The sequence below is a fragment of the Helianthus annuus genome, chromosome 14, assembly GCF_002127325.2.
Source record: "Helianthus annuus cultivar XRQ/B chromosome 14, HanXRQr2.0-SUNRISE, whole genome shotgun sequence".
NCBI lineage: Eukaryota > Viridiplantae > Streptophyta > Magnoliopsida > Asterales > Asteraceae > Helianthus > Helianthus annuus.
The window spans coordinates 62,630,976-62,643,793 of NC_035446.2; the positions used below are offsets into that span (position 1 = coordinate 62,630,976).

The 12,818-nt window shown below is 34.5% G+C and overlaps 1 pseudogene; it reads left to right on the top strand.

Annotated features, from left to right (window-relative positions):
* The first annotated feature begins 8,380 nt into the window (after nt 1–8,380).
* Nucleotides 8,381–12,520, top strand: LOC110882658 (annotated as a pseudogene).
* The last annotated feature ends 298 nt before the right edge of the window (nt 12,521–12,818 follow it).

A 12,818-nucleotide genomic window follows, 5' to 3' on the forward strand; every position in this document is an offset into this window, starting at 1 on the left:
TCTCGGGAGTATAAGCGACTAAGAGAGAAAGACAATGATAAGGAATGACCCGAAAAGTCGGGTTGTTACACGTTAATTACCGGTTGTCACAGATTGAGTATCTTAAATGTATGACTGGGTTTATTATGCATATAAAGGGTATTAAACTCGTATTTACATCTGACTACATGAAAAGCAAGTATAAGTTTGCGTGAGCTACGAAGGTATTAAGTGGTCGTATATAAGATGAATGTTTAACTAGCATGTGTAATCAACGTATAATGTTTATAAAATGATTAAATCCTATTACGATCAACGCCTCAGATTACACTTACACTGATTGAATGCGAAATATGATTATATGAGAGTACAAGTTTCCAAAATTAGATTACAGACCATAACTCATTGCAAGAGCGACCTTTTTTTTAACAAACTAAATACAAAACATGGACATAATGGTAGAAATAAACATTAATAGAAAGAATGTGGTCGACATTAGTTCGGTTCATTATGGTATCGATATGATACCTGCACTCAATATAGCAATCGAAAAAAAATTACAAAATAAAGTCGTGATATGCCTAAAAAGAATTCGGCACGTGTTTTACATCGATCGAAAACCAATAAAAACCAATATCGGTAACGAGTCTAATAGTACCGATGCCGATGCTTTCGGTCGACATATAAGTTTGGTTCGTCATGATACTGGTACCATACCAGCACTCGCTATGGCTTACGATAAAAAAATCTATTGCGAATAAAACATTGTTTTCAACAAAATTTATACATGGATAAAAAAATATGTCGCACGGTATATTTATAATTTATAAAACATTATATTATATTATTTGAATAACGAAGATTCGAGACGACACTAATTTATTAAAAAACTAAATGTGAGGTCAGTTTGATACATTTACGCTAATTTACTTGTACAGCATGACAACGTGGTTTCAGGAAGAAAGTATATCGAGCGGTAGATAAAAATATGCACGTCGCAACGATATACTCGTAATATCATAAGACATCTAAGACATCGTATGTTAAAAGTTATAAGAAAAAACAAAATATACACAAAATTAAAAGTAAAGTGCAATTTGCATTCCTGTGTGGTTTGGTGACGGGAGCAGGTTGTCACCATCAAGTTTTTTTTTTTTTTTTTTTTTTTTTTTTGCAATATGCGCCATTATTCTTGTAAAATGTAATACTTTGTACCCTTCTGCCTTCTGTAAAACAAACATTAGTTTGACCGTTTGACTGAGAAGGAATATTGTAATCTCACCGTGTAACCCCTTTGTCAATCTCCAACACCCAAATCCCTATTCAATTTCACCTCAGAACCGCTACTTAGACTTTGACCTAGTGATCAAAAGAAGTAGACCAAGGTTCAATCTTTAATATGTGCAAGCATTTGGGAAAAAAATTAGTTGTAAAAAAAATTCACCCCAGAACCCGCAATTTCTAGAGAAACTAAACTGACATAACAATCACCATGATAATCATCACCAACCAGCAATTAAACAAAAAGCCACATGGCTGACACCAATGGTGGCTCAGCCGCAACACCATCGCTATCGTCGCCCCGGCGAGTTCCTGTCTCACGCACATCATCTACCATACTTTCTTCTTTATTTACTTCTCCACAAAAGCAGTTTAAATCAGATTACAGCATCATCGCAACCATGTCGCAAACAACATGATACGTGCTTAATCCACACAAAGATGCCATGTCACCCATGTTTAGGCCATTTATGCATTTGTTTTCTAGTACTGCATAATATTAGGAGTAGTTAAATTACCAAAGCAGTTTCTATTATTACAATTTGTAGGTCACGTAGCCATGTTGAGTTAATGTTGCATGCATGTCCCTTGAAAGAGGGAGTAATGGAGTAGTAAGTTAGGATAGTTTTGTATATTTATTTCGATGTACTGCATAATGGAAAGAAAAGAGAAAATTGTTGCAAAACTAGTCTTATTCTTTATCTTTGTTCTGTTAGCTTGACCCCCTCTAAGGGTTATCTATCTTGGGAGATTGACCATCTCGAATCGGTCTCTATCACAACAATCCTCAATCACCAAATCTGAAATCAAATAACTTGCTTTTCTTTCGCTCTACTTTATCACTAAAATAACGACACTCAACTCAACTGTAACCTGCAACTCATCGGAGTTTGTGGCAGCTTTCCATCGTGGTGTGATTAGAGACTGAGTTGCAGGTTGATGTCTCGTTTAAGTCGAAGATGAGGGTGATTTGTTGAGGTGACGAGATCTGTATGTTTGTGATATTAAATTTGAAAATCAATTGTTGCTTTGGTTCAGATGAGATGGTAAAAAGTATTGTTACAAGTTTAGGAAAGAGAGGGGGTAAACTTGTCTTTTCACCCTAAGTCAAACAATCAACCTAACGTCCCCGTTTGACAGAAGATGGCAATGTATGAAATTTTGCGAGCAGAACGATGTAGAGCGCCAAAAAAAGCCTTGAGGGTGGCAACCTGCAAGGCCGTCTTTGAGGGGTTGCGGGGTGGGCGACAGCACAGGGCCCAAATCTTTTTGATTTTGTATAAAATTTACGTTGTATAAGCTAGAATATATATATATATATATATATATATATATATATATATATATATATATATAGGGAGGGGCTCATGCGAGAACCACCCTTATTGTGAGAACCTTGAGAACCAATGTGAACACAACCTAAAATAGCTAAAAAAAACCTAACCCCCCCCCCAAAAAAAAAAAAAAACCTTACCCCCCCCCCCAAAAAAACCTAACCCCCCCCCCTACCCCCCCAAAGCTAAAATGCTAAAAACTAAACCCCCCAAAAACCTAAAAAAATAAAAAAAATCTAAAATTTTTTTTAATATTTTTTATGCTCAAATCGCTACTTTTAGTGGCAAAAAAAAAAATTTTTTTTGGCTTCGAAAAGTAGCGATTTTTATATAAAAAATATTTAAAAAAAAATTTGTGTGAGTTTTAGCTATTTTTAGGCATTTTTGGTTGTGTTCACATTGGTTCTCGCGGTTCTCGCAATAAGAGATGGTTCTCGCATGATCTTCTCCCTATATATATATATAGGGGGCTGCTAGAATGAGAACCACCCCGAGTTGTAAGAACCGCGAGAACTACACCCCACGGAGCGTCGTTCGCCATGATTTTTTTTTACAAGTAGATGTGTGTATTATAAACACAGCCGTAAAAAATCATGGCGAACGGCGCTCCGTGGGGTGTAGTTTTTTACACTACAAGTTTGGTGTTTTTTAATTTTTTTTCTTTTTTCTTTTTTTTTCACCTAACTTGTGGTGTAAAAAACTACACCCCACGGAGCGCCGTTCGCCATGATTTTTTACGGCTGTGTTTATAATATACACATCTACTTGTAAAAAAAAAAATCATGGCGAACGGCGCTCCGTGGGGTGTAGTTCTCGCGGTTCTTACAACTCGAGGTGGTTCTCATTCTAGCGGCTCCCTATATATATATATATATATATATACTGAGTCGAAAGATGACACAAACAAGTTCTCGTCAGGATGGTTATTGCCTTGCTTAGACAACAAGGAGACGCAGGTTCTAATCCTGATTTCTCCAAATTCTCTATTTTAGCTTCACTTTTTAGTTTTTTTAGCTGTATATTGCATTTAATGCCTAATTTTGTTAATTACATCTTTTCCTTTAATTAATAAATTACTAACTACGGTTAGCAAAAAATAACTATTTAAATTACTTTCACATAAATTTTCGTGATTAAATAATTGATGAGTTTATAATATATGGAAATTTGCGAATAGGGCCCAAAATTTTTATCTCGCACAGGGCCAATTTTTTTGTCACTTTCGGAGACTGCCCTGGCAACCTGCTCCTGCTACCAAACCATATAAATCAAATTGCACTTTACTCCAAAATTAGTTATAATAATAAAAGAAAAATTAAAGCATAAAAAATTTGTAAATATGTGTCAGAAATTCAATCGGGGTCAGTTCGTTACGATACCTGCACTCGCTTTAACAATCAAAAGATAGACGAATAAATAAAGCCATGTTACGACAAAAATGATGTCACCAATCAATTATAATAAAAACGAATACCGATACCAAATTATTATTTATGTAAAACGATTATTGTTTGTTTGTGCTAGATAAGATAGATGAACTCAGGAAAAAAAAAACAACTCTTCGTAAATTGTAGCATCATGTTTAAGTTGAGAACCATCAACATTATTATTCGATCTAAATATCAAACTAAATTGTTATAGGTTAAAGTAAAATATTTAACAGAAATATTATACATTTAACTTAGATTACTAATATATGACAGCTATATAAATGAATTACTGTATTAAATATTAATGGCGAGTAAAAGAAGTTATATATTAATTATAAAAAAGACATATGTGATCAACAATTATATATATATATATATATATATATATATATATATATATATATATATATATATATATATATATATATATATATATATATATATATATATATATAAGGTAATGCTAGACAAAAAACCCTAAAAATTTTAGAAAACTCTGTAAACTCAAAGTTTCCGACTTTTTTTTTTTTGAAAAAAATAACACATGTAATATACATGTTTTTAAGAGTTTTGGGCCAAAAAAAACAAAAAAGCGCCGAGTACTTTTTTTTAAAAAAAATAAACAAGTTCCAAAAACTTCGTTGGCTAACATGTGTTAGACAAAAAATGCTGAAAGTTGCTGAAATTTGTTTTTTTTTTTTTAAAAAAAACCTTTCGGCGCTTTTTTGATTTTTTTGGCCCAAAACTCTTAAAAACATGTATATTACATGTGTTATTTTAAAAAAAAAGTCGGGAGCTTTGAGTTTCCCGGGTTTCTTAAATATTTAGGGTTTTCTATATAGCCCAATATATATATATATATATATATATATATATATATATATATATATATATATATATATATATATATATATATATATATATATATATATATATATATATATATATATATATACAGAACTCGCAGAACTCCCAATAAACAATCTTTTTATTTATAGATTTTTATGTTTAGGATAATTTTATAATTTATTATGTGTATTTTTACGATTACATACATTTTAAGAGTAATTTTATCATTTTTATATGTAATTTTATAATTACACATATGTAAACTAGTTTTTTTACTTATATGTAATTAGTTATGACATATATATATAATTTTCGCAATTAAACATATGTAAACTACTTTTAACATGTATGTAATCAAAGAAATACAGATAATAGATGATAAAAGGATCCTAAATACAAAAACTTAAATATAAAATGATTGTTTATTAGGAATTCTGAAAGTTCTGTCGTTATTTAGAATTCTAAAATGAACTTAACCCTCTCACTCTCTCTCTCTCTCTCTCTATATATATATATATATATATATATATGTATGTATATATATATATACAGTATGAACGTGACTAAGGGGCAAGTTGGAAAGGATTAACTTTTGGCATGGGTCAAGTAAAAAACTTTGAATCGAGATTTTGGTTCCATATTTTCGGATATTCGGATATCCGAAAAAAAATAAAAATTAAATTTTTGGATATTTCGGATATCTGAAATAACCGAAAAATTTAAAATCACTATCGGAATCCGAATCCGAAAAATTTGGATATCCCAATTTCAGATATCCGAATTTTCGGATATTTCCGATTCGGATTTCGGATCATTAGGATCGGATTTTCATACCAATTCTCTCCTCATTCCCACAGCACCGGTTACACCTTCTACATCAATGGCTGATTACCACCACCACACATTCACGCTAATTTTAACCATAAACACTCATCTACACCTTCCTAATTTCTCTCGTTTTCAGCACAACAGATCCCAACGTATTAAACCAGTTATGAAAAGGGTTGGATTTGAGCAACACTAATTTTTCCCCACCACAGCTTAAGTAAAATCCCTCCATGAAACTTGTTTTAAATGTGAATCCACTGTTTCAATCGAGTTCATCGGAAATTCCTTCTAAACCCAATTCACTCACTAGTTCCCAACCCGACAGCAGCAGCCAACTTTCACCTAGGGTTACTCCTATTACTTATGATTCGGGCATTGTTGGTGTTCCTACTATACAGCTGAAGAAGAAACCAAATGTAGTTCCGTCCCTCACTCCTATTGCGGTTTTTGCTGGTTTAGCGTTGTTAACCGTCCCTTTAGGTTTCTACTTATGCAAATTGAAGGAAGCTAGCTCAAGTGAACCACCGAGCTCACTTGTTAGTCACCCCCATGACCCGTCTGACTCGGATAACACAGTCTGGATTTCAATCGCTAATGACACCCAGATGCATACTAGTTTTGTTAGTGGCTCGAGTGAGTCCCCTGTAATCAAGTCTGGAAACATGATCATTTCGGTTCAAGTTTTAAAAAATGCGACCAAAAACTTTGCAAAACAAAAAAAACAAGCTCGGGCATGGCAGGTTTAGGGTCGTTTACAAGGGCCGGTTAGACGATGGCTCAAAAATTGCAATCAAAAGAATGGAATCTGGTGTGATTAGCAATAAAGCATTAGCTGAATTTGAATTAGAAATTTCAGTTGTTTAATAAAGGTTAGACATAGACATTTGGTGTCACTTTTAGGGTATTCAACTAAAGGGATCGAAAGAATTTTTGTTTATCATCAGAGCTTTATACACCGAGATCTTAAATCGTCCAATATTTTACTTGGGATGATTTTCGGGCCAAAGTTTCGGACTTTGGACTCGTCCCGGATGGTGGGAAGTCAATTATGACTCGGGTAGCTGCGATGTTTGGATACGTTGCACCTGAATATGCTGGTAACTATTTTTTTCTTTATATATATATATATATATATATATATATATATATATATATATATATATATATATATATATATATATATATATATATTATGGACGTGACAAAAAGGGCAGGTTGGAAACAATTAACTTTTGGCATGGGTCAAGTAAAAAACTTTCAATAGAGATTTTGTTTCCATATGTTCGTATATTCGGATATCCGAAAAAATATAAAAATGAAATTTTCGGATATCCAAATATCCGAAAAAATTTAAAATCACTATACGAATCCGAATCCGAAAAATTCAGATATCCGAATTTTCGGATATCTGATATTTCAGATTAGATTTTCGGATACGGATTGTTTTGAACACTTCTAACTTTCATACCACTTCTCCCCTCATTCCCGCTTCCCCGGTTACACCTTCTGCATCAATGGCAGATTACCACCGCCAAACATTCACCCTAATTTTAACCATAACACTCATCTACACCTTCCTAATTTCACTCGTTTTCAGCACAAAAGATCCCAACTTATTAATCCAATTATGAAAAGGGTTGGATTTGAGCAACAATAATTTTTCCCCTCCTCAGCTTAAGTACAATACCTCCATGAAACTTGTTTTAAGTGGGAACCCACTGTTTCAATCATGTTCATCGAAAATTCCTCCTAAACCCAGTTCACCCAGGGGTTGCCAGCCCGACAGCAACAGCGAACTTTCACCTGGGATTACTCCTAGTACTAGTGAGCCGGGCATTAGTTGTGTTCCCGCTATACAGCTGAAAAAGAAACCAAATGTTGTTTCGTCCCTCACTCCTGTTGCAGTTTTTGCTTGTTTCCATATTTTCCGATATGCGGATATCCGAAATATCTGAAAAAAAATTAAAATCACTATCCGAAAAATTCGAATATCCGAATTTTTAGATATTTCGGATTCGAATATCGTATATTTTGGATCGGATTTTCGGATACGGATAGTTCTGAACACCTCTAACTTTCATACTACTTCTCTCCTCATTCCCGCAGCACCGGTTACACCTTCTGCATCAATGGCAGATTACCACCGCCACACATTCAACATAATTTTAACCATAACACTCATCTACACCTTCCTAATTTCTGTCGTTTTCAGCACAACAGATCCCAACGTATTAAACCAGTTACGAAAAGGGTTGGATTTGAGAAACAATAATTTTTCCCCTCCTCAGCTTAAGTACAATCCCTCCATGAAACTTGTTTTACGTGGGAACCCACTGTTTCAATCGAGTTTATCGAAAATTCCTCCTAAACCTAGTTCACCCACGGGTTCCTAGCCCGACAGTAGGAGCCAACTTTCACCTGGGATTACTCCTAGTACTGGTGATTCGGGAATTGGTGGTGTTCCCGCTATACAGCTGAAGAAGAAACCAAATGTTGTTCCATTCCTCACTCCTTTTGTTGTTTTTGCTGGTTTAGCGCTTTAACCGTCCCTTTAGGTCTCTTCTTATGCAAATTGAAGAAAGCTAACTCAAGTGAACCACCGAGCTCACTTGTTATTCACCCCTGGACCCGTCTAACTCGGATAACACACACAGGATTTCAATCGCCAATGACACACACATGCATGCTAGTGTTGGCAGTGGTTCAAGTGAGTCCCCCGTAATCAAGTCTGGAAACATGATCATTTCGGTTCAAGTTATAAAAAATGCGACCAAAAACTTCGAAAAAGAAAGCGAGCTTGGGCATGGCGGGTTCGGGGTCGTTTACAAGGGCCAGTTAGACGATAGCATAAAAAAAGAAGTCAAAAAAATGGAATCTGGTGTGATTAGCAAGAAAGCATTAGATGAATCTGAATAAGAAATTTCAGTTTTAAAAAAGGTTAGACACAGACATTTGATGTCACTTTTAGGGTATTCAACTGAAGGGCTCGAAAGAATTCTTGTTTATGATTATATGCCTCAAGGTACATTAAGTAGGCATCTATTTCATTGGAAAAACTTCAAATTGGAACCACTTTCTTTGAAAAAGAGGTTAGATATTGCATTGGATGTGGCTAGAGGTATGGAATATCTTCATACTTTGGCTCATCAGAGCTTTAAACACCGGGATCTTAAATCGTCCAATATTTTACTCGGCGATGATTTTCGAGCCAAAGTTTCGGACTTTGGACTAGTGAAACTCCTCCCGAATGGTGGGAAGTCAATTATGGCACAGGTAGTTGGGATGTTTGGATACGTTACCCCTGAATATGCTGGTCACTATCTTTTTTCTTTATATATATTGTGGACATGACAAAAGGGCAGGTTGGAAACAATTAACATTTGGCATGGGTCAAGTAAAGATCTTTGAATCGAGATTTTGTTTCCATATTTTTGATATTCGGATATCCCAAAAAAATTAAAATTAAAATTTCAGATATTTTGGATATCCGAAATATCCGAAAAAATTTATAACCACTATCCGAATACGAAATATCCGAAAATTCAGATATTTCGGGTTCAGATATCGGATTTTCGAATACGGATAGTTTTGAACACCTCTAACTTTCATACCACTTCTCTCCTCATTCCCACAGCACCGGTTACACCTTCTACATCAATGGCAGCTTACCACCGCAACACATTCACCCTGATTTTAACCATAACACTCATCTACACCTTCCTAATTTCACTCGTTTTCAGCAAAACAGATCCCAACGCATTAAACCAGTTACGGAAAGGGTTGGATTTGAGCAACAATAATTTTTCCCCTCATCAGCTTAAGTTCAATCCATCCATGAAACTTGTTTTATGTGGGAACCCACTATTTCAATCGAGTTCATCGAAAATTCCTCCAAAACCCAGTTCACCCATGCATTCCCAGCCCGACAGCAGCAGCCAATTTTCACATGGGATTACACCTAGTACTGTTGATGCGGGCATTGTTGGCGTTCCCGCTATACAGCTGTAGAAGAAACCGAATGTAGTTCCGTCCCTCACTCATGTTGTGGTTTTTGCTGGTTTAGCGCTTTTAACCGTCCCATTAGGTCTCTACTTATGCAAATTGAAGAAAGCTTACTCAAGTGAAACACCGAGCTCACTTGTTATTCACCCCCTAGACCCGTCTGACTCGGATAACACAACCAGGATTTCAATCGCCAATGACACACAAATGCATGCTAGTGTTGGCAGTGGTTCAAGTGAGTCCCCTGTAATCAAGTCTAGAAACATGATCATTTCGGTTCAAGTTTTAAAAAATGCAACCAAAAACTTCGCAAAAGAAAGCGAGCTTCGGCATGGCGGGTTCGGGGTCGTTTACAAGGGCCAGTTAAACGATGGCAAAAAATAGGTGTTAAAAGAATGAAATCTGGTGCGATTAGCAACAAAACATTAGTTGCTTTTGAATCAGAAATTTCAGTTTTAACAAAGATTAGACACAGATATTTGGTGTCACTTTTAGGGTATTCAACTGAAGGGCTCGAAAGAATTCTTGTTTATGAATATATGCCTCAAGGTGCATTAAGTAGGCATCTATTTCATTGGAAAAACTTGAAATTGGAACCACTTTCTTGGAAAAGGAGGTTAAATATTGCATTGGATGTGGCTAGTGGTATGGAATATCTTCATACTTTTTATCATCAGAGCTTTATATACCCGGATCTTAAATCGTCCAATATTTTACTTAACGATGATTTCTGAGCAAAAGTTTCGGACTTTGGATTTGTGAATCTCGTCCAGGATGGTGGGAAGTCAATTATGACTCGGGTAACTGGGACGTTTAGATACGTTGCCCCTGAATATGCTGGTAACTATTTTTTTCTTTATGCATACATACATACATATATATATATATATATATATATATATATATATATATATTATGGACGTGACAAAAGGGCAGGTTGGAAACAATCAACTTTTGGCATGGGTCAAGTAAAAAACTTTGAATCGAGATTTTGTTTCCATATTTTCGGATATCCAAAATATCCGAAAAAATTTAAAATCACTATCCGAATTCGAATCCGAAAAATTCGGATATCCGAATTTTCGGATATTTCGATCCGGATATCAGATATTTCGGATCGGATTTTCGGATATAGATAGTTTTGAACTCCTCTAACTTTCATATAGTGCACTTCTCTCCTCATTCCCGCAGCATCGGTTACACCTTCTGCATCAATGGCAGATTACCACTGCCACACATTCACCCAAATTTTAACCATAACACTCATCTACACCTTCCTAATTTCCCTCGTTTTCAGCACATCAGATTCCAACGTATTAAACCAGTTACGAAAATGGTTGGATTTGAGCAACAATAATTTTCCCCTCCTCAGCTTAAGTACAATCCCTCAATGAAAATTGTTTTAAAAAATCCGACCAAAAACTTTGCAAAAGAGAGCAAGTCCAAGCATGGCGGGTTCGGGGTCATTTACAAGGGCCAGTTAGACGATGGCACAAAAATTGCAGTCAAAAGAATGGAATCTGGTGTGATTAGCAACAAAGCATTAGATGAATTTGAATCAGAAATTTCAGTTTTAACAAAGGTTAGACACAGACATTTAGTGTCACTTTTAGGGTATTAAACTGAAGGGCTCAAAAGAATTCTTTTTTATGAATATATGCCTCATGGTGCATTAAGTAGGCATCTATTTCATTAGAAAAAACTTCAAATTGGAACCACTTTCTTGGAAAAAGAGGTTAATTATTGCATTGGATGTGGCTAGATGTATGGAATATCTTCATACTTTGGCTCATCAGTGTTTTATAGACCGGGATCTTAAATCGTCCAATATTTTACTTGGTGATGATTTTCGAGCCAAAGTTTCGGACTTTGGACTGGTGAAACTCGTCCCGGATGGTGGGAAGTCAATTATGACTCGGGTAGCTGGGACGTTTGGATACGTTGCCCATAAATATGCTGGTTACTATCTTTTTTTCTTTATATGTATGTATGTATATATGTATAGGGGATAGATCATGAGAAAACTAGTTTAAATGAGAAAACCAAAAACTAACTAAAAAGCCTAAAAAACATATAATTTTTTTTAATTTTTTATAAAAAAAATCGCTATTTTTTATGTATGGAAAAAATTTTCAAAAAAAAAAAAATTGTTGTACTGCACATGTGCACTAATACGGATATAATGCACATGTATAGAACACATATAATGCACATGTGCAGTACAAGTTTTTTTTTGAAATTTTTTTTATATAAAAAATAGCGATTTTTTATAAAAATTTGTAAAAAAAAAAACTTTTTTGGTATGTTTTTTAGCTTCTTTTAGGCTTTTTTAGTTAGTTTTCTATTTTTCTCATTTAGATGTAGTTTTCTCATGATCCTCTCGCTATATGTGTATATATATATATATATATATATATATATATATATATAGACAAAAGGGTAGGATGGAAACGACTAACTTTTGGCATGGGTCTAGTAAAAAACTTTGAATCGAGATTTTGTTTCCATATGTTAAATGCATAATAACTTTAACATATTCAAATTAATGAAAACTATAGGTTCATGAATTCAGGATTTTGTTTCCATATGTTATTAGTAATTCGAGATTTTGTTTCTATCTCTAGCCAGTGATTCTAGATTTTATTTTCATCTGTGTTATCAGTGATAGGTAAATTGACAACAAAGGTTGATGTCTTCAGTTGTGGTGCCGTTCTTATGGAGCTACTAACTGGCTTAATGGTGTTAGACAAGGATAGACCTAAAGAAAAACGATACCTGGTAGAATGGTTTTGGCTGGCTGGGTCACTAGTGTTGTAGTGTTGTCTTCTGTGTTCTCAGGCGTGGGTGGCCTTTTGCCATTGGGTTTATTGGATGATATGGTTTTGTTGGTTGTTCAAAAAAAATTAATAATAATCAACCCAAGCTATGTAATTTCTTTATATTTGTTTTTTAGTCGACCCAAGCTATGTAATTTCTTTCTGTTGAACAGATTATAATTTTTTCACAACTCATAATTATATTTTCCTATTATAAATCTGTTTTCTAACATAAGACATTTGATATAGTGTGATAATGGCTTTTTGTATGGAATGGCAGTATTTACATGAATTTTGGA